The sequence below is a fragment of the Microtus ochrogaster genome, chromosome 1, assembly GCF_000317375.1.
Source record: "Microtus ochrogaster isolate Prairie Vole_2 chromosome 1, MicOch1.0, whole genome shotgun sequence".
NCBI lineage: Eukaryota > Metazoa > Chordata > Mammalia > Rodentia > Cricetidae > Microtus > Microtus ochrogaster.
The window spans coordinates 32,147,633-32,171,425 of NC_022009.1; positions in this window are offsets into that span (position 1 = coordinate 32,147,633).

The following is a 23,793-nucleotide window of genomic DNA, read 5'->3' on the forward strand; positions in this document are numbered from 1 at the left end:
TTCCTCTCTCTGCCCAGCCTTATGGCTCCTGTTTCCACCTCCCGAGTGCTGAGATGAAAAGCTGAGCTGAGATAATCTTTGTGTGATCTTTCTTTGTCTTTTAAATGGTTTAATCTCGCATAACCCAGAGTGGCCTTGAACTCTAAGAGATCTGTTTGCCTCTGTCTCCCAAGTGCTAGTATTAAAGGTGTGTGCTACCACGGCCTGGCTTCTATGACTAACTAGTGGTTTAGTTCTGCAGTCTGATCTTCAGGAAAGCTTTGTTTGTTAGATCACAAACAAACAAACAAAACTACAGGGTTCACGTTCACTTAGTGCTGCCAGTGTGTGTGTGTGTGTGTGCATGTGTGTGTGTGTGTGTAACCATTTACAAGATGATGGACAGATCATTGGTTATCTTACCCGTTAAGTAAACTGATCTCTCTATTCTAGCCACCACCAATTATCAATACATCCTCAGGTAGTGATGGGAATTCCCAAGCCTTTACTCTGTCCATATTTTAAAATCACCTCTAAGCGTAGAAAATATAATAAGGTACATATCATTATAGAGCCTTTCAAAAGTGTCAAAAATCAGTCAAATCTGCTAACATTTAATTGAGTCATATACTCCTGTCACACTCTAAAAGACTCAACTGAGAGCATCCTGTATGTCTGAATATATTTTAAATCAGCTTTTCTTAATTATCTCCTAACAAGAACTAAAAACCAAAAAATGGATAACTTCACGGATGTGGGTATTATCCATAGGCTCTGTGCTGTCAGAATTCCAACATAGTTTTACATCTCAGACAGTGCCTGATAAAATTTTTTAAGATTGTCTGATAATGCATGTTCACTAGAATGAAAATTTTCTGAGATTGCCAAATTGGATTTAAAAATAAGTGTCTCACATAGGTCTATGTCTTTGAAAGTTAAGAGCTATGTTTGTTAAGCACAAAATTAAAGACAACCAATTTTAAACAAGCTTAGATTTTATGTCAGAAACATAAAAGTATTTGGAGTTTATGTGAGAGATAGATTAAAAGTAAAACTTTAGTATCTTTTTATCTAGATTGTTTGGCTTTTTCTTTCTCTGCCTTATGCTATGACTATATCCATCATAGTATATCCCAGATCATTAAATTTTATCATACTTCTCTAGATTGTGAAGTACTCAAAACCCTTTTTACTTTTTAAAACATTACCTTCATATGAACATACTGAAAGGTCAAAACTGACACAAAAAGACCCAGACAAACTTTGTTCTTTTATTTTATCATCCCCATTAGATGAACTCTCTTCATATTTTTAAAGAGTAAATTACTATTCAGCTGAGTAGGAAAATGTTGGAATCATAGATGTTCCCTCTAGTGATTTTTATGTTTGAAAAAAACTATCATATATACTTTAATTTTTAAAACTAATCATTAAAATTAAATTATAATTAAATATAATTATATTACCTGTCTCTTTCTCTGCCCCACTTCTAACCCCTCCAACCACTCGGTGTCTCCAACTCTAAAATTTTATGTAACTAGGTCATGTTTTGAAATTAATCATAAGCGCATATGTTTTATCAACATTTTTTAAATTCCTGAACTCTAAGAATTTATATTTTTTTCAAAAATAGTAGAAACATTTGAAAATATAACTTTAATTCTTAATGTCACTATCATACTGTCATATACATACATCGTATGAATGATCTGTGGATGTTATGAGTCTAAAATATGTTAGTTACAGTCAGGGTTATAAAGCATTTTCAGAACATATTCAACACATCAGCATATTTTGCAAAAATGGTTTATAATAAAGTGACTTAATGTTCCAGAGAAGTTGAGCTATGTCCTGTAACAAATTGTAATGCACATTACCATAGGGATGTCTAGTCTAGACGACACACAGATCTTTCTTGGCCAACTCTAAGACCTGAGTCCTTTCTCCTGGCCCCATGGTAAAGCAAAATGAGGAACCTTGAAAGTTGCCTTCCCATCTATAACTGTCCACCATGGTGTACACACTCACACACAAATCAAAATTTTAAAATCATTTGCAGACTTTGCACACATTAAATGATCCCTCAAACAATGCATCATGTTCTGATTTCACTGAAAAGAAGACTGGCTCTGCTTTTATCGTATTTAGACCTGAATGACTTCATATGCATTTTAGAGCAGGTTTCACTCCTCAGAATTTTACCAATGAAAAGAGTCCTGAAAAACATCAGGAGAACGGTGTCCTTAAGTGCTTTGAGTTATGTAGTAATTGAGTGTGTAGAGTACTAATTTAATGAATGATTCATTGCGTACTGTGAATTTGGTTGAGAATTTGGCCATGCGGGCTTTGGTATGGTCATTCCCTCCGTTTGTCATCTTGTAGTTGGCTGCCTGCTAAGAGGGTCACAAGAGCAGTGTGCTATAACTCGGGCTCCCTTGCAGCTGCGGTTCTACCTAATTTGTACTTTGGCACTCGGAGGATTATAATAAATGAAGTGCTGCTTTCAAAGTTTCAGACACACTGATTTTTTTCACCTGTTTGGCAAAGGTGGATTTAATTTGACTTTCACGAGTGCAAAAATCCGTCTCCTTAGAAGTTGGTCAAACTATTAATTTTATGGCAGGGACAACTGAGCACAGTAAACCTTTTCACAAAGCCAGACAGCTTAACCTAATTAAGCAGTTGTTTTGACAGGTGGCAGAAAGTGGAAAGAGTGCTATCAAAAATGTTTCAAGACATAAGTTTGATGAATGCATGAATGTGTCCATGCAGGTGAAAATGTGTTTTGGAAGGGTGTGATGACAGCTCTATGTCCAAAGAGTGGAAGGTATACCTCCAGAGTCATTTATGCACATGTCTGACAGTTCCTTTCTGGGGTGTTTAATGGGCAGGAGGATCTGGTGAGCTTCCATCTACAGATTGTCAGAAAGTCAAAGAAAAAGTAAGTATTAACTGTCATTGAGACAATGTATTAACTAATTTGCTTAACTCAGAACTAAAGTATTTAAAAATCAAAGTTGGCTTAGGTTGAAAATTTGAATTTTCTACAGAGATTTTTTTTTTTTCTGAAAAGGCACATATAGTTTTATAAGCACTTTCCACCCAGGACTTGAGGTGAATAGATGTATTTTCCAAAGTCCTGCCTGTGTCTAGGAGACCAATTGAACACACAGTTTTTGGCAAAGCCCTTATGTGCATGTTTCAGCAACGGCAGATTGTCATCAAGGATCATGTAAAATGTATTTTCAAGTAAGAAGTCTAAGAGTCTTAAAGATCTAATGCCTTATACTGTGTGTATAGCAAGGGCTGGCATTGCTTGTGTGTTGCTTGTGTGTTTCCTCCTTACATTCTCTATTGTTCTATCTCTTTTATAGAAATTTAATGAAAGTGACTCAAGTCTTTGGTCACTTATGACAAAATGAAACTAAATCAATAAGGGCATTTATAATCATTTGTTATCTTTGATATGTTATCATTTTATGTTGTGATACATTGTCTTAAAAATGTGGTAATTTGTTTGCAATAACTTGATTTTATCAAAATACTCAAAGTACCCTATATTAAAATGAATTCACTCATCAAACTGATAATTTATCTTTTTAATTATAAAAATAATAACATCCAGAAATAATTATTACAGTTAAAATCATAATAAAGTAATTTTAAATTTGAAATATAGCATCAATAGCAGTGATGCTAGTTTTGATGAAAAAATAGTAATTTGTTCAAAGTCATAATAATCCTTAAGTATGAAATTTAATCCATAGTTTAAAATATGAGCCAAATTTTCTTAATCATAATAATTTGCTATACATTCATATTCTTTTTGAAAAAGTAGTTCTCAACTTGTATATCACTAAGGGTTTGGGGGTTGACTGGCTTATCAGAGAAAGAAAAACAAAACAAAAAGACCAAAAGGCAAAATCCAGATATTTACATTATAATGCATAACAGTAGGAAAATTACAGTTATGAAGTAGCAATGAAATAATTTTATGATTGGGGGTCACCACAACATAAGGAACTGTATTAAAATACTTCATCATTAGAAAGGTTAAGAACCACTGCCTTAAAAAATGTTACTTTTTATCTCCATCCATCACCAGATGAAGGTTCTATGGTGATATGCAAATATTCGTCAGTATTGCTATAGGATAGGGTAGTTTCAGGTTCCCTATCCTCAGCTGCCCAAGGAACTAACTGGGGACATGAGACAGAGACCCACACTGGAGCACTGGACTAAGCTCCCAAGGTCCCAATGAGGAGCAGAAGGAGGGAGAAGATGAGCAAGGAAGTCAGGACTACAAGGGGTGCACCACCCACTGAGACAGTGGGGCTGATCTATTGGGAGCTCACCAAGGCCAGCTGGACTGTGACTGAAAAAGCATGGGATAAAACCGGATTCTCTGAACATGGCGAACAATGAGGATTGATGAGAAGCCAAGGACAATGGCACGGGATTTTGATCCTACTTCATGTTCTGGCTTTGCGGGAGCCTAGCCAGTTTGGATGTTCACCTTCCTAGACATGGACGGAGGGGAGAGGACCTTGGACTTTCCACAGGGCAGGGAACCCTGACTGCTCTTTGGACTGGAGAGGGAGGGGGAGAGGAGTGGGGGGAGGGGGAGAAGGGTGGAAGGAGGGGGAGGGAAATGGGAGGCTGGGAGGAGGGGGAAACTTTTTTTTTCCTTTTCTCAATAAAAAAAAGAAAAAAAACTTTAAAAAAATGATACTTTTTAAATGCATTAACCTAAGGACATTGCCTTGCACGATGAATCTTAGGCAATTATAGACTAGCCTAATTCCTGAGAAATGCCACTTCCAGATTGTCCCTATGAAGAAAAGGAAAGCAAATGAAACTTCATTTCAGGTAAGTAACCAATAAATGCTAAAGTCCTGGGAAAGTTTTCATGATTTTTAAGGTAATTTGTCCCAGAAAAGTAATAAAGTAATGGATGGTTTACCACACTTTAGTTTGACTTTGGTGAGAAAAATGTCACTTGGGGAGATGCAGAAATTGTACACTCTTCTCATCCTATGAATATGGGTGCCAACTCCCAGTATGGATTCCAGTAACTAGACTGAAAGTACTTTCCCTCTGTCATCACTTGATCTGCGGCACAATCTGATACTCCTATTAAAACAAAGTTTTCTAAATTTTATAAAAGTCAATGGTAGAATTATACTGAGTGTTTAGTATACATTCTAAGAAATACACATCCCATTTTTGTTAAATGTAACAAAATATTTTTGTTGAAGTAAAATAGCATTTGTTAAAAGTAGCATAACAGTTTTTGTTTAAAGTCACAAAATACAAAAATGGAGACTTGGTTTCATATAACTTAAGATTATATTTAAATCCAAAAACCTAAAGTACCAAAAGGTCAAGTCCCTGGAAGAAGAGATACAAGTAATTTCAGTAGAGAAGAACTTGTGTACACCTATGGTGTTCTAGCATGCCACACCCATTGTTCTTCTACCTGAAGGTGGGCTTAAAAAGGCTGCACATCCTATGAGACAGAGAGGACCAACAAAGCCTAATAAATGCTTGGTCCATCAGCTTTACACAGCAATATTTCTCTAACATAACAAATGTTGCACTTATGATGAGAATGCATCCACATTTATATATTTATTAGGCATTACCAAGTTTATAATATTGAAATATTTTATTCTAGTCTATGAACTCCAATTTTTTCCTTGTGTAATATTCTTTCAGGCACAATAGTTTTAATTCTGATAAAGACAAATTTTTGCATGTTTCCTCTGTTGCTTATAAACATGGGCATCAAGTCACTCAAAAAATGCTATGGTGGGATGCCACATTCAGCCTTAATGCAGGCAGGAGGGGTTTGGTCCTGCCCAACTTAATGTGCCAGACTTTGTTGACTTCCCATGGGAGCTCTTACCTGTTGAGAGGAGTGAATGCAGGATGGTCTGGGAAAGGAAGGAGGATGGGGCGGGGGAGGATTTCTTTACAAACAGAATCTGCAGAAGCTATGATGTAGATGTTTCCACTGGCGATGGGCTCCCCACAATCTGTTGATCTCTCCATTATGTCCTGTTGTGTTTCTTTGTAAGTCTCCATTGGCTGCAAAGAAATGCTTCTATCATTCAGTAAACATTGTAGAATAGGAAGCAGAAATACTGTACAAGTCCTAATACCAGGCAATCTGAAGGGAAAGTCTCCTTCAGAAATGGTTATATAAACAAGGCTAGAACACTGATGATATCAGTAAACATGTCAACATGGAAGGGGGCAAGATTTGCAGTGTTTTAGTCCTAGACAAATAGTTTCGGGCAACTAATGAAAGCTAGGAAAAGGAAAATTAATATCTTCCAGTGGTAGATCTCTTTATTGGTTGTCCAATGTAGAGGAGTCTTATTCTTATATACACATTTGTACACACATATTTATATATATATACACACATGTATGTACACAGCAAATGTGTATGCACAAACATATAGATGTTCATAACATAAATGTATATAATATATGCAAACACATACATATGCAAACCAAATAAATGTGTAGCAATAATAATAAAATGAGGTCATTAATTTGAGAGTTATGGGGAGCATGGAGGGCATTCAATAGAAGGTATCTGGAAGGAGCTGGATGGCAGAATGGAGAAATAGATACAATTCTATTTCAATTAGAGTGTATAAACATATAGACCCTGTATAGTCTTTTAGAAACTAAGTATGACTTGATAGTGAAATGTGGGAATGAAAGATGATAATCTTACCACCAACTACATAATTCCAAAATTTATTTAAATGAAAAATTTTATACACTCTGTTTTCAATAAAGCACTATAATTAATGTACCTGGATGTAATTTCCCCACAAACTACTGAATATGTATGCTTACTTTGCTATGAGTAAACTAATCTATATGTTTAAGAGGTATTGTACCAGAGCACAGTGAATGTACTACTTGCCATATATACTCTCTCTCCTTACTAATATTCAAGATATTCCAAATTTTAGAATTGTATTGTCTGAAGATATTTGTAGCTATGCAATGACAAGAAAGCCAACATTACACACACACACTATATATATATATATATATATTTAAAAGTATTCTATTTTAACTATATCAGTAAGGAAGTATCAAAGCAACCAAAGAGTCACCCTGAAGAAGAACTTTCAGTAGAGTTAAAAATTCCTAAATTCTGTTTTTGATTGGCATTTGATTATTCAACTTTTGTTTATCATAAAAATAACACAAGATTTTCTAAGCAAAGGAAGCCCACTATGAAAAATATCATCTCTTCCAGAAAGCAAAATGTTAATAAGAGTTATTATAAGGAATGCACTATACATAACATGAAACAAATTATAACAGTAAGGAGAGATGCATTTCAGAAAAGTATAAACAGAAGTTGACTCCACAGCTCAAACATACAGAGGTCAAATTTTTCAGTTGAACAACATCACAAAGAGGCTGCAAATACTGCCATGTTTTGGCCAAAGAGAAAGATAAGATAGATGAGCCAATTTGTCAGTCAATCAATGTGTTGTTCAAAATTAAATCATGAGATGGTGTTTTAAAGTTAATGCTATTATCACCTTCACATCATGAAATGGAACCTTAGGTGGGAAAAATCATCTGACAGGATGTGGAAGTGGAAAAGAAGGAGGGTTTGTCTGCTCTTATATAATGAAAGTCAGGAAGACAAGCTACCTGAATACCTAAAGGATTCTCTTTTGAAATTTTCACTACAATTAAAGACACAATAATTCTCCCAGAATAACTCTTAAGTACACTATATCTCAATAATACCATGTTAACAAAATTTTAATGATGCAGGATGCACTTTTGCATGCTGTGAATATGTCTTATTACCATTGGTTAATAAAGAAGCTGAGTTGTCCAATATCTAGGCAGAATAGAGGTAGTCAGAGAGTCCAAACAGAGATACAGCTAGAAAGAAGGCAGAGTCAGAAAGATGCCACCAGCTGCCAGGGAAGAAAGTTGTGAGGTAACAAACCATGTCTTGTGGTAAAATATAGAATAATAGAAATGGGTTAATTTAAGTTGTAAGAGCTAGTTAATAATAAGCCGTAGGTAATAGGCCAAAACATTTGTGATTAATTTTAAGCCTCAGAGTGGTTATTCAGGAACTGATGGGAGAGAGAAACCTCCTGTTACATCCGAACCTTAGAAGAAATTCAATCAGACTATCACTTTAACATAGAAAGATTCCAGATACATTACACCTATGCAATTTTCCCTTTTCTGTCAAAATACAGATATAATTTGTTGAAACACCATTTTGCACAAACCACTACAAATGGCTAAATATTTACTTGCAAATATTAAGATCTAAATTCAGTTAGTTGATTTCATCACTAATAGTAATAGTTTATAAATTTACACTATTTCTTTGTATTTTTTTCTCTTTTTAAGCAAATGAAGCAATTATATTTGGCTGTCTAGACTACTTAAAACAATACAGACTGGTAGAAGAAGGATAAAATGAAGTGATATGAAATAGGTGGGAAGACATTTACCACGCTTGCTTTCTATGTATTAAATCATTTTGGTATTCACAGTCCCATCGGTGCTACAATCCTTTTGGATACTCTCCAAGCTATGCCAACATTCTGCTGAGCCTCTGCATACAGTGTTGTGGTCTATAAAGATTATATTAATTCTTGGTTAATCCTCTTTTTATATACATCTCCACTTTCTGATGCACAGATATAATTCAATAAATTCCAACAGTGACTCAATGGAATTTAATTTAATACTTAAGGGAAATTCAAGGAAATTTATGTTCAGTCTAGCAAAGATTCAACAGAACATTGGGGGTTACAGGATGTTTTATATTTTTTTTACACACTTAACAAAACATTCTGCAGTGACTTACTACAATCTCCGTGAAGAAGCTTTCTCACTATTTTGTTGCTTTGTTTTGTCAACTTGACACAACTTAGATCATCTGGCAAGGAATTTGTTTGCTGATCTAGTTGCCAGCATGAACCTGAAAGAACCCAGCCTAAAAATAAGGCAGACTCATATGATAGCCAACTTTATTCAGAACATCAAACAATTTATACTCTGTGGGTTAAGAAGAGTCAATCGAGTAGACTTTATAATCACACGAACAAGCCTCATGTAGCAAAAAAACATGTTTCTATAGAGGTATAGAAACAAATAAGAACAGCTCCTTGTAATGACTAATCGGAAGTAAACTCATTCCTGTCTGCTACCCTTGGGAGGTGCAAAAAAAAAAAAAAAAGAACATTACAAGATCAATTCCATGTTTTTAAGGAAATTGTTTTCACAAGTCTCTTGTCTTCTTGGAGTTTTCTGGTGAACACTCAGAATTTTCCTCTCACAACACCATTCTTGGACTGTGTTCCAACAAGATAGCTTACCTCGTATTAATAAAAAGCATTATCATGGCCAGTAGACACATTTGTGGAACACTTTCTTAATTAATGATTAATGTGGGAGGGCATCGCCAACTGTGGGTGGTGTCATACCTAGGCAGAAGGTTCTGCTGGATATAAGAAAGCAATCTGAGAAAGCATTATGGAGCAAGCTAAGAAGCAACATTTTGCCATCGTCTTTGCTTCCATTCCTGTCTCCAAGTTCCTACTTTGAGTTCCTGCCCAGAATTCCCTCAGTGAGGAACTGTAACCTTGGATATGCAAGCCACTTGAACCCTTCCATCCTTAGGTCAATTTTGGTACTGGTCTTTATCATATCAATTGATAGCAAACTAAGTTAAGAAAGCTGGGTGTGTCCACCTGAATGTTGTTCGTGGACTATATTTGCATAGTCAAAGACTAGTAAAGTAGATGACTTCAATACATAGGAATAAGCTTCACATAGGCACATGTTTAAGGGGGTGCATTTGGGAATATCTTTTATGAGGTTTAAGGCCAAATCTTGTTATAAATAAAAGAAGAGAATGATTTATGATTAATGCTCACTGTACAGATATCCAGTCATATAATTTTTCTAAGAGATATCCCAGAGAATAGTGTATTTTCTGCGTTTTTTGAAAACAAAATATCTCTTTGAAAGAAGCAACTGTTTAAGAATGTAACTCCATGGTGTAGTACTTGTCTAGCATGTGGAACTCTTCAGCTCAACGTTATGCATGAATCACAAAGATATGAAATAAATAAATACAATTAAATTTTGATTATGAGATTTGTTGGATTTTTGGTGTTAAAATTAAAAGCATTAATTGATCAAACTGGTTTTATTCATGAGACATAATATATTTCAAATCTGGTAGGTTATTAACTCAGTCTTATAAAATTGAAGCAATATATTTACTAATAACAAAGCAGTGACTCCTTAAGGCTTTTGCTATATATAATATATATATCACAGGTCATTTTGTTATGTTTCATGATTAAGTAGACTAGGATTAATACACAAAAGGTAGAATTTCAATCATAGAACACTGTGTTGTTATCTCCAGGGAAAATGAATCATTAAGAGAAAACATAATAAAAAGTATTGTTCCTATCCATAAAACCTCAAATTTGTGGGATGGTGTCTACAGAATCATTGTTATACACGATAATGATCAAAAGTCATCATAATAAAGTAGTTTAATATCCTGAGGGAGTGTAAGTATTTCCCATGCCTTGCCAAAGTACCATCTTTCTTACTGGGTGGAGAGTTTATTCAAACATGCTACTTAGGATTTTTTTGATAAAAATAATTGTTCTTCTTCATTTTATTTAGGCTGAATTTTAACTTACAACAAACTATATTTTAGCATTTTGTGTGGAGAACTGTTTGCTTAGCTGTTTCCCTCAGTTTTGTTAAACCCAGATGCATCATACTTAAAGAATAATAAAATGATGTATTAACTATAAAAAGGTTTGTCAAAAACATTTTATCAACCCTAATATGAAATATGATGGATTTCTATTTCCTAGTTCCCTAGTTGCTTCACAGAATTTCATAGACTAATACTCAGCACGGCATTAATAGTGAGAAGAAAAAGATGGGTTTTAAAGCAGAAACACAGTGAATGTAAGTGTTAGAACTCTGAACATGCCACCCTACTGTCAGGAGCTTAAAAACCATCTTTTGGACAATGATGGCTTCTAGGGTCCTTGGTTAATGTACTTTTTTTTAAAATGAGTTATTGCTGTCTTTCAACAACATTCTACTCAACACATACAAAAGAAATCACAGATCAAGCTGCGTGGTTTTTTTAAAGTGAGTTTCTCTTTTACTTTATAAAATTTTTTTACATTGGCAATGGTGCCCAATAAAGCAAAAGTAATACAATAGAATACACTACATCCTTGTATTACACACATTTTCCAGACTAACAATATCGAATGTAACTTATATGATATTCTTTAAACACTGAAGATTAAAACTTAGAGCAAGAGAGTTAATAGAAGGCTACATGGAATACAATAACAAGTTGTGATAATTATAATTAATGTAACAATATATCTATGGAAGTATATTATATGAAAAAGAGGGGAAATAAATATAAAGAGAGCTCCAGAAGGAATAGTGGCTTCCTCTTAAGGCCTGGTAATAAAGCTGAAGAAATTATTTGGAAGAAATGATAAAGATGGCTGAACAGAGAGAAGGTTCGTGGAACTGATTCTATTGAGGATAAGTTTGTTTGTTTATTTATTTATTTGTTTGTTTATTTATTTATTTTTGGTTTTTCGAGACAGGGTTTCTCTGTGGTTTTGGAGCCTGTCCTGGAACTAGCCCTGTAGACCAGGCTGGTCTCGAACTCACAGAGATCCACCTGCCTCTGCCTCCCAAGTGCTGGGATTAAAGGCTAAATGCAAACTGAACATTTTTGGTTAAAAGACAAACTTAAAAGATAATTACGAGAAATACAGATACATAAAGAGTATCATCTATGCATTTGTATCAAGAAAATAAAGATAACTAGGAGATCTGAACTTCAAAAGCATCAGATTAAGTTAATATTTAGATATAAGGTAATTCAGACAATAAGGAATCAAAGATGACAGAAACCTTCCATGAAAATAAGGTGTCTATCACACTACAGTAGTTTGTAGGAGGTAGCATTACTGAGTCTCTTGCTCATGGATGTTGTTGTCCAGCTGAACTATTCCTTTCTCTGATTTTAATACAATTAACCTTCAGTTTAGAATGAAATATTGTCTAAGAAAGTTGAGGACGTTAGAATGTTTCTGGAAAGTTTCATGGGCTTCTTATGTGTATGTGCAGATGATGATGACAGGATTGTTTAAGGAACCTCACTTTTGTGTAGGGACCCCAGTCACTTCTTAAACATGTCCTTCTTTTGAAGAACTTCAGCATTTTTCAAGATGTAATTGCACAGTCTTAGTGCAAGTTATGCAAGATAGAGATCTGACAAAGATGTGCCAAAGATAATTGATACATTGCTGATGGAATACATACAAGAGGCATATATTTGACTCACCTAACCATGTTCTTCCAGTTTTGGTGAATTTTATTTTGCCTTTTTCTATACTTGCTTTACCAAGAATAAAAAGATAATATGACATAGAAAAAATTTGATAAGATGGAGATCTCCTACTCATGGTGGGAAGTAAAGTACAACTGAAGCACTAGAGAGATCAAAATATAACAGGATGTAAGTTATAAGCTTTTCTAGTACTGTCACAGTGATGGTGAGATCAGTGTGTAGAACTTCTAAGACAGAATACATACTTAAAAAAAAAACCTAAGGTTAACAACTCATCCCCCTGCACTTTTTTGGGACAGATCAAGACATGGAGCCAATATTTAACATGACACAGTCAGTGCCATTGTGATAGTTTTGATGGTGTGGCATTGTGGGAATCCTCTGTCTAGATATACCATGTGGGACACCAAGAAATGAAAGTAGGAATATAGATGGGTTTGACAAGAAAATACCAAGCATACCTATATGCTGGAGTAAGCCTTGATATAGGAAAGAGCTCAAGCAGAGGGTAGAGCACAGCAGCTGTGCAGAATGGTTGACACCCACATCCTTCTCTATAGGCTCTATAAAGAGCACAACTGACCAGAGCACCAATAAAGTCTGTACTGTGGCACAAAACTTTGAGCCTCTCCCTCTACTTCTGCTGGAACAGCCTAGCTCCCCACCATCAGAGATGACTTGGGGTTGTATGAAGGGCATGTTCACATACCAAGTGGGAGGAAATGATTTTCATCGGAGGACATGATTTTATATATACAACTTTTATGAAGCAGAATTTGAAGTGAACAAAACAGTTACTAAGAAATAAAACTGTGTGAGGTGAAGATCCATTTTTATTTTAAATATCCTTTTTTTCTATATGTCTAATGAAGTGGTATATAGAAAATTACAGTGTTGATCAGTGAGTAATTCTCAAAACAAAGCAGAAAACTTTTGTATAATAAGTTGCTAAGCAATCTGGGAAGTAATATTTTTTTCTGCCATTGCAGATTTACTTCAAAAATATTTTGCCACAACTTAACCTTAATCTTCTTTTTCTTTTTCTCATTTCTCTCTATTTTTCCTCCCAATTTTTATCTGTCAGGAGGAGAAAATTCTGGAATTTTTGCATGTATGCTTTCTTTCTTAACTAATTCTGAAACATTCTAATTTACTGTATCTGTAAGTATTACCCCTTCCGTGTGCAAATTCCCCTTTCTTCAATTATTCACATGGTAGACTGATTTACTTTTCATCTTTTTAAAATTTTCTTTCAGAGTTTCCAACTACTTAGCGAGATCTAATTGATTTGGCCAATCTTTAATATTTCTCATAAAACTCCCAATAAATGGAAAGGAGATCCTGATAATGAAGCATGGTCTAGCTGCTACAGTTGATGTCAGCTAGGCTCTGTGGCCGAGTAGAACAGAAGTTCCTGGGAGCTAAGAATGGCTTAAAGAGTAAAATATGCCTCCCCTGTTCTTACAAATGCAAAGCATTTGCTATAGCTTAAGCTCATTTGTTAATATTTTTCATGTGACAATTTTATGTTTTTTCCATGATTTTAAGAATGACCTGTTCGTTAATTGGAATTAGACTGTAAAATATTATTTGCAAGATTAAACTGTAGAAATTACAACAGAAAAATGATTTATGGATGTGTTGAGACTGGGCATTTTGGTCAAATGAGCGGTTCATTGCTCACATCATTAATAGTCCAGGAACATAGTCCAAAGGCACTGAAGAAGTATCCGCTAATCACATTGGGTCATTTCATGACTCTAATACTTAGACAATATTTTTTTCTAGAACTTTGATTTCCTCTTGACTCTAGTTTTGATTTTGTCTTTTAATTAAGAATTTACTATTTGCCTTGAGAAAAGCTATTCCCTCTGGTCATTTTCAGGGACCTTCTATACGCTTATTTGTCCTGGTCAGTGTGTCAACCAATTTGTTCTGCTTCTGCACTGAAATAAATCAAACTCTGAATAAACTATCATAATTTAGCAAAATTCATTTCACAATATCTATGTAAAGAGTAAAAAGCAAAGTCATCCATTTGGATTTGTGTTTTTCTAGCTTGTAATAGATTAACAAGATCTAAACACATAAATAATTACAGAGACACTAGTGCATTATATAGTGAACTGGGTAGACAAAAGTAAGGGAGCATAAAACAGATCTCCTGATCTCTGACCAAAGTAATAATAATAATAATTGCTAAAGAAACATCTAAAATAGTCAACTAAAGTAAACATTGGATTCTTAAATTTCAACAATAAGCATTAATTCCATAAAACTTAGGTGAAACTCTAAATAAATGTTCTAGATAACAAGCAGATGACAAATGAACATCAGAATACTAAACATTCCTTGTGGTTGAGGAATAGCAAATTAAAACAACAGTATGACACTAAATCATCCCAATAGAGCACTCACAACTTTAAAAAGCTGTCAATAACAGTTGCTAGCCCAGCTCAAAGCAGGAAATCCTGTTTTGTTGCTGGTGGAAAAGAATAATGGCACAGCCCCATTGATAAGCAGTTGACAGTTTCCAGGAAAGATAAACATAATCTTATTGTCCAACGATTGTTGTTCTAGGCATTGATCTGACTGAGTTGAACAATGTGCTGACATGAATTCTGTATGAGGAAATTCACAGCAGCTTTGTTTGAGGGTAAAAAACAAAACAGTGAAAACCATTCATACACTGGGATATTCAACTATCAAACCATGAAAAGATATAGCTGAATCTTACATGCATAGCATTGAGTAAAACAAGCCAGTACTAAGCCACATACTTAATTATACTCTATCAAATATACAATGTTCCAAAGAAGATAGAATCATGCAATAAAGAGATAATGGTTTCAAAGTAGCATTGAGCGTGTTTGGGAAAATAAATAACAATTAAATAATTAGTGGGAAATAATAGATGGAGCTTAAGGTTCTCATTATAGTGAGACTGTACTGTGTGATCTGTAAAAGTCTCTAAAGTATACAAGCAGTGGTTGGAATGCATAAAGCCTCAGGCACAAGTAATAGACTAATACATGAAAACAAAAAGAATACAGGAGTTGGGGTGAATTATTAGACAGAAAACAGATTTTGACAAAAAATTCCAAACATATCAAAAACATGTGATAACCTAACTGAATAGCGAGTGGATATAAATTGTAGGAGTAAGTAGATTTGGAAGCTGGTGGAGTCTGAAAGACTAAGCACCAAAATAACTGTGTGTACATGCTACGATTGATAAAAATGCTTTCTCCAGGGGATGTGTTAATAATTCTGAAAGCACTCTGCAAGCATAATGTACTGGAATGATGATGTATACTGTAGCACATGCATGATGAGAACCAGAATTTTCACTGTGGGATGAAGGATGACAGCTGAATTAGAGGGACAGGCTAAGATGATCTGCATGGAAAAGGATGGGATCTAGAGAGACCATGAATCATGTAGTAGATGGTATAGATATAAATAGATATATAGAGATTTAGAATAGTTAATGATGGAAGTTACAAAATAATCTCACACTAGTTCAGAATTTTGTATAATAAGGGATTATTTATTTAGGAGTAGACTCAGATCATAGTCCTCTGTGCAATCGGGGAACAGGAAACAAATACAGCAGCCTAAAGCAAGAGAGTGAGCACTCACTTTACAGCTTCATTTATACTATAAAAGATCATGCCCAAGTTGTAGCCCTGCTGGAGACAGACACCGGACAGAACTTTATTCAGTAAGCCACAACCACTTGGCAAAACATAGATTAATGGAGATGGGTTAGTTTAGGATATAAGAGTAAGCCAGAAATATGCTTAAGCTATTGGCCAAACAGCATTGCAAATAATATAGTTTCTGTGTGATTATTTTGGGAGTCTGGCCAGCAGGGAAGTGAATAAGTGATCTCCCCCAACAAATAGATATAAATAGGTAGCTATCCAGACACATATACAGATAGAATCAACTCTTATTAAGCTATAACAATCTTAATTTTTTTCTTTTTGGTTTTTCAAGACAGGGTTTCTCTGTGTTTCTTTGGAGCCTGTCCTGGAACTCGCTCTGTAGATCAGGATGGGCTTGAACTCACAGAGATCCACCTGTCTACCTCCTGAGGGCTGGGATTAAAGGCATGCCCCTAAAATGTTAAGGAATATACGGGTAAAATCTATTTCCTTTAAGACACCTTCTTTAAGCTCCAGGACGCCAGCCCGCCCCTCCTAAGCAGACAAAACACAAACGGATCGTTAACGGAATAAGTATCATTTAATTTTCTTATTATTCTTAACCCCAGACCTCCTAAAAACTCTTTCCCCACCCCCATCCCCAAATTCCCTCTCAACTCTTCCAGACCTCCTCCATTCTCCCCTTCAATTTTTCCTTTTCTCTACTAACGCTGCTTTTGCCTTCCAGCATCTTAACGGTGACCCAGCTGCTCAGGAAAAGCCAGACAGATGTGACTTCTTCAATCAACTACCTCAGGGCGCCAGCGGATTGGACAGAACCAACAAAAAACGACCATCTCAAAATGCCAGCGATCAGAAGAACCACCAGGACATCGCCAAGATCATCAGATACACCAGGGACCCCTCAACGCCCAACAGCCAGCAGGAAGCAGTCATGAAAGACCGGGCTACGCCCCTATTCCTTACCCTCTAAGGCCCCCCCAATTTTTTTAACAAAACAAAAAGGGTGGTATGTTGTTCTTTTGGAAAACTACAACTCCCATGCTCCCCCTGGATACGGATACCTGTGCACGCCCTTGCGCTCCCCGCTAAAAAGGCAGGGCCACACGAGGCTCTCTCTCTCTCTCTTTCTCTCCTCTCTCCCCCCCCTCTCCTCTCGTCCTGCCTTTTCCTCGTGTGTCCCACATCCTTTGTCCTTTTGTGTTTCCCTCCCCCATTAAAGTGGACCCACGTGGGAGCCCCCGTGTCGTGTCTGTGTTTGTTCCGCCGTGCGTGTCTGTCCTGTGCTCCGTGTTTAAGAAGAACACCCCCCCACTTTTATTACTTTTTAAGAAGAACAACTATTACCTGGCTACCAATAATAATCTTAATATTCAGGTTTTGATATCCAAAACTAATATTTAGTAAGGGAATGGGAATTCTTTCAGGAAATGATAGGCTCTAAGATTGGGACACAAACCTATATCATATTAGTAATGTCAGAAAAAAATGATTCAAGAAATACTTTAACAGTGTGTGACTGTCCTATCACAATGCAGGCTGGAAACAAGTAATTTCAGTACATTAAAATGTAAAGATTAGGGCTGAGTATAAGGCTCAGTTGCTGAAATGCTTCCTATGCAATTATGAAGGCCTGAGCTTAATTACTTACAATGCATATAAAATTCTTGGTGTGGTGGTTAAATTCTCTTTTACCCAGAACTGGGATGATAGAGAAGGTGGATTCTCATGGAATCACTGGTTAGTTCTATCCTAATTGTTGAAGCCCAGAGACCAGTGTGAAATCCTATCTCAGGACAGACTGGGCAGTTTCTGAATAATGATAGCTGAAGTTGCTCTCTGCTATCCATATACATGTTCTCACACATCTGCACCAGCATGCACCCCCCCACACACACGCAAACACACAAAGTGTAAAGACATATGAGCTTCAAGGTGGAGGAATTTGTGAAAAGACAGGCAGAATATAGAAGATGAAGACAGTGCTAGGCAGGGTCCACGGGGAGAAGGTCGGCTGCTCATAGGATTTAAAGTGCAGTCTGTGAGTGCAACAAACACCGGTCAGCAAGAAGAGCAAATAAAAATGAGAAGCAACAGTGATGCCGATGAAGACGAGAGCAGAAGCAGATGGGACAGGGCACTGTGCTTTCATGTCTGGCTTACTAGGTCTGAGACTCGCACATGACAGCTTCAGTGGTCATCATAACTATTACACAAATAGCTGCCTAGTCAATCATATATGATTTCAAGCTCTGTCTAAACCATCAAAGAGTTTTGGTGTATTCCACAAACAAGTTAATATGAACCTTAGTTATCTGATTTGGGCAATGAAAAACAAGTGGGGGGTGGAGGTTAATGGAAATCCCCTGACATTGAGAGGATTAGCTGACTCATTGAACATAGAACAATCACTTCGCCAATGACTATTCAAAGGAGTGAGTTTAGGCAAGTATTGAAAGAATTTTGGCATTTATAGTGGACAGAGGGCTTTTGAAGAAGGCGGATTTGATGCCTACCAGCAGTATTTCCTAAGCGTGGCTATGCATTAGAATCAGCTTGGGAGCTATAGAACTATCTGGATGCGACCCAGAGAATTCTGGTATAATTGGTCTGGAATGCAGGCCACAGCCCAGGTTCTTTCCACTTTACATTCTTGTCCTGCCCTTCACAAGTCCCTTGTGATGATTTTTTCAGTTCGCATTTGGTTTTTACCATAGCCTTTTCATTCAGTTCTGCACGGCTGTGGGCTGTGTACTCTCCTTCCTCTTGACTAGAGGTGTGACGGGATTTGCCAGACTCTCAAATTGTTGTGCCCTATGTGTATATAGCTACCAGAGTCGAGGCAAAATCATGACACTCACTGAAGCCTTTGGAAAGGAGACATTGTTCCTTGCTATATGTAAAACTGAAGGGCAGTCACATCTGAAATGATAACACTCCTCCCTGTGCCTTCAGAGAGAATTAAAAAATTCAGAGAAACCTAGACCTGTATATCTTAAATCAGACAAGCCCAGAGTTGTGCTAACCCTTCAACTTTAAGTGGTTAGTACCACTATGTTCCTTTTTTAATTTTAGCTGAGTTTGAGTTATTCTTTTGATTTTGAAAAAAAATATGAGCAAACAAACACCCCTCTCCCAATTTCCATACATAAACCCCTACTTCTCTTAGTATGATTCTTTCTAATACCAAGGCTTAGAAGCTTGGGCAAGCATTTTTCTGAAAAGGATCAGTACAGCCTGGAATTAATTAACTCATTAAAATCCAAGATGCAATCTCCCTAGGCAGCTGTCTCCAAAGGGCAGCCAGAGGAAGGAGGCCACTCCACAAAGCGGGTCTCTCACTCACCTGCTTACATTTTCAATTGTGAACAAAGGCCTCCACTGAAATCTCTGTTTCACATGAGAATGGTGACTTCAGCGTGAGTCACTTACCTGAATGGCTCTGAAACACTTAATTTCCATTTGAGCTTTAGCTACAAGTTGTCAGAAAATAGCTTGTCTAATGCTACTCAGCAAATTCCCTCATGAGTACGGATCCACACCATGAGTTTTTCTCAGGTTCAATAACTAAATCGCCCACTTCATTTATTACTCTGGCACTATCTGTTCTCGGGGGGCAGCATGAAATACAAGGAGACAGTTTTTCGAGTAGGTGGTGATGTGTGTGTTTATTTCCCCAAAGCTGCATTTTGCCGTATCAGCCCAGTATAAAGACAGCAGACTAAAGAGTGTCTCCACGTTGTCTGATAAAGATAAGAGATAGACACTATTACCAGGCAGGGAACCACAGAACACACTTCAGTTCACGCCTTACTTACAAGAAAAAGGAACAGCAGTCCTGTCCCTTAACTTTGAGATAAATAATGCTGCCGCATTCTGTGAAGGTAAACGTGGGTTTTGTTGGAAAGCATCCACTAGAGGGTCCTTCTGATCAAATACATTCATGTGATTTTAAAGTATTTGCACAGAGAATAGGGGAAGGGGGGGGGGAATGAAAGGAGGGAGAGAGGGTTGGGGAGATTTGGCCTCTGCAACAAAAGTGACAAAGTGGAATTTTAGAGAAATGAGGTTGCCTTGGCTTGTTAATGCCAACCTATATTGTGCATCAGGAGGTTGGTTGACTGGTGTACTTAAAATGAATTTTTTTGAAGTAAAAGGGAATGATTTTCCTATCCCCAAATGAATTCTAGAATATTAATAGTTATTGATTCTTAGTAGTAAGTTGTCTTCCTTCAAATAAAAAAAAAAAGATTGCTTTAGGCAATTGACCACATTGCTTTTACCCTTATCTGGTAGAAGTTCTCAAAAATAAAAAGTGCTTTAGGTTTGAGATCTGAGGGTTAGATGCAACTCAGAGCACACGGGTGAGAACAGGAGACACATCTACCTTCCATGTAATAACTGTGATACAATGAATGATAGGGATTTCAGGCACCTCCTGAGGCAGATTATGAATCTGAAATGTGTAGATTACTGTTAGTGAAATATAACCAAGAAGGAACTATTGCCCATACACAGCAGGACTTAAAACATGTTAATTTTCAGCTTAGAGTTGTGACAATGGGGACACATTCAGAGACTCAAAGTATCTGTTGGAGAAAATTCTGTAGCTTTTATTCTCTATTATTACACATAGTATGTTTCGTGTTTATCAGGAACTTTAAGTTTTCTCCCTTTCTTTATTTAACTTTAATCAATAATTTCAGAAGCTTAGAGTTCTACATCTTAAAATTTTACTATTATCAGCTGACTGCTCCTTACACTCTACTTTCTCTTCACCCTTACACAAGTGAATTTCATCTAACATGTATCTCCTTCATTACATGTCTATTGTAAGTTAGGTTAACTGTCCTATGTAGAGACACTTCCCAAGCTTATAAAAATGTAGACCTGACATTTGCTGTCCAGTCTTTTGGCTTTCATATATGTAAATGATTGATCCTTCAAACAGTGAGTGTCTCAACAGGCTCTGCATCATCTCCTGTGGTGGGGGAACTATTGACAGAAGTTGATCTTACATGTGGTTCCATTTACACCTCCTATATTAAGTTATGTATATTTCCTTCCCTCTCTTAGTTTACTTAGAAAAGAGGGATCCTGGAGGCAGAGGTCTTTGTCTGGTATATTTTTATATCTCCTGATTTCAATACAGAAAACAGAATTCATCCATGATCTTTCCCTTCTCTTTGTAATCTATCCATTCATCAATCACATCAGTCGTTTACCAATGAGGAAAAGAAGGAGGGAGAAGATGAGCAAGGAAGTCAGGACCAAGAGGGGTGCACCCACCCACGGAGACAGTTGGGCTGATCTATTGGGAGCTCACCAAGGCCAGCTGGATTGTGACTGGAAAAGCAGGGGATAAACCCGGACTCTCTGAATATGGCGGACAATGAGGGTTGCTGAGAAGCCAAGGACAATGGCACTGGGTTTTGAGCCTACTTCTTGTTCTGGCTTTGTGGGGGCCTAGCCAGTTTGGATGTTCACCTTCCTAGACCAGGATGGAGGGGGGAGGACTTTGGACTTTCCACAGGGCAGGGAACCCTGACTGCTCCTCAGACTCGAGAGGGAGGGGGAGAGGAATGGGGGGAGGGCGGGAGGAGTGGGAGGCTGGGAGGAGGCGGAAATTTTTTTTCTCAATAAAAAAAATCTTAAAAAAAATATAGAATAAAAAAAATAACAAAAAGACATGATGGCCAAAAACTATAGTTTAGGGTATTTGAAATGAATTATAAATACCCTTCCAAAATCATTGGCTGTTGGTGGATTATATATGGTTAAATGAATCAAATCATCCTGATGTACTTAATTCAGGAATGGTATACTCAAGCTGAGCTTCTCAGAGCTGGAAAGAATTAAGTCTCAATTTTATGATCCTTGAATGATAGTAAAATTGCTATGCAAAAATTGGAGAGTATACAAGAAATTACTTACTTAAATAGTTGTCCACTAAATAAACACATACAGTGAAATAGCATTTGCTGCTTGCAGATATTAAGAGGAATTGTAAATTATTCATAGGATATTATAGACTCTGTAGTGGCATGGGGCTATATAATTAAATTGAATAATTTTTTCCCCACACAGATTAGTGTATCTTGCAGCTATTACCATTTAAATTTATATTTGAATATTTTCCTACTGTGTAACCTGAGCCCTCTGTTAAAGGTCACAAAAACCTCTCCCCATCCCTCTGTAGGTAGATAAACAATGAGTTTTTCTTTAAGGAATAGTCAATGCAAATTACCTTCTAAAAATAGTTTGAAAACAGGATTGATGTCAGTTTAATTCGGTGATTGAAAGACTGGTTTATATTGGTTTTTCCTCAGAATATTGTTTTGAAGTGACCAGGTTAAACAGAAGCCTGGGAATTTCTAAAATGGTTTAAGAAATAAATGTTAAAACTGGCAGGAACATGTGTGTTTAGTGTATCCACTGACTGCTCTGGTGATTTTCGGAACCACTGATGTATTTTCTACGCTGGATGTGCCTGGAGAAGCAGGTGGGGAAGTTCGGATGAGTAACACTAACATAAAAGGTGCTGAGGTCTCTGTTTTTGATCCAATATTCAAACATTAATAAGCTAGCTACTAGCAGATTGAACTTCATGGCTTTCCTCTCAAAGCAGGAATCAGAATTTTCAAAGTATAGGCTAGCCATGAGGTAGCATACAAATTGAATTAACTGCTATGGGGAATGAGAAATCTGAGCCCTAGGCATGGTATTTGAACACCCAGTTGGTGGCACTGTTTAGGATGGTTATGGAACCTTTAGGTGGTAAGTTTTGCCGAAGGAAGTACATCACTAAGAATGAGATTTGAGGTTTTATAGCCTGGTCTTGTTAGAAAGCTGTTTTGTCCCCTTGCTTCCTGTGTGCCAACAAAATGTGTTCAATCTACTTTCTGACTGCCAGGCTGGGCTCATTCTCCTGCAGACATGACTTCCTTGCCAGGATGGCTCGTGTCCCCTCTGAGACCCTTTCCTTCCCTAAGTTGCTTCTGTCCGAGTCGTCTGTCCTGGCAACAGAAAACTAATTAATACAGCTATGAAACTGGTTTGTTTTGGGGCTTTATGGTTGTTGTTAGTGCTTTTACTATGAGGATCATTAGTCTTTAAAAAATTCATGCATGGATAAGACCTTTAGAATTTCTGTTATTTTTAGTATCTAATTGTGCATAATGTGTCTTAGAATATGTGATGAAACTGTAACAGAGCACTCAAAGATGTCTCGGGTCACACCCAGTAATTTTCAAATGTAGTCATATCAAAGAGTTCTATAATGAATGGAGTATAACAAAGGTTTATTTATTTGGAAATAAACTCACACAAAGGGGAGGAATATGCTTCACTTATAATGCCAGAGACCATGCCCAGAGTAGGCTAGTATCTAAAAGGCTATTGGCTGAAGGAGTTTCCACAACATTCAAATGCTTCTACTGCCTGAGGAGCTTGTGTCTCATTGAAGAAAGTGATTGTATCTACATTGTTATTTAGTGCCTCAGTGATTTTCCAGTGGACTGTTATGTATGTTTTCTGTTTATTTCCTTGGTTGCTTGTTTTTAATTTCCTAGGGCTACCATGAAAAATTATACAGGCTATATGACTTCAACAACAAAGCAAACTGCAATGGGTTTTTGATCCTACTGCACATACTGGCTTTGGGGGAGCCTAGGCAGTTTGGATGCTCAACTTACTAAACCTGGA